Below are 307 nucleotides of genomic sequence, written 5' to 3' on the forward strand. Positions count from 1 at the left end.
GCTGCTGCTGCTACTGCTGCCGCCGCTGCCGCTGCTGCTGCTGCTGCTGCTACTACTACTGCTGCTGATACTACTGCTGCTGCTGCTACTGCTGCCGCCGCTGCCGCTGCTGCTGCTGCTGCTGCTGCTGCTGCTGCTTCTACTACTACTGCTGCTACTGCTACCACTACTGCTGCTGCTGCTGCTGCTGCTGCTTCTACTTCTACTACTGCTGCTACTGCTACCACTACTGCTGCTACTGCTGCCACTACTGCTGCTGCTGCTGCTGCTACTACTGCTGCGGCTACTGCTGCTATATAATTATGAA

Source organism: Priapulus caudatus, unplaced genomic scaffold (genome assembly GCF_000485595.1).
Source record: "Priapulus caudatus unplaced genomic scaffold, Priapulus_caudatus-5.0.1 Scaffold4851, whole genome shotgun sequence".
Lineage (NCBI taxonomy): Eukaryota > Metazoa > Priapulida > Priapulimorpha > Priapulimorphida > Priapulidae > Priapulus > Priapulus caudatus.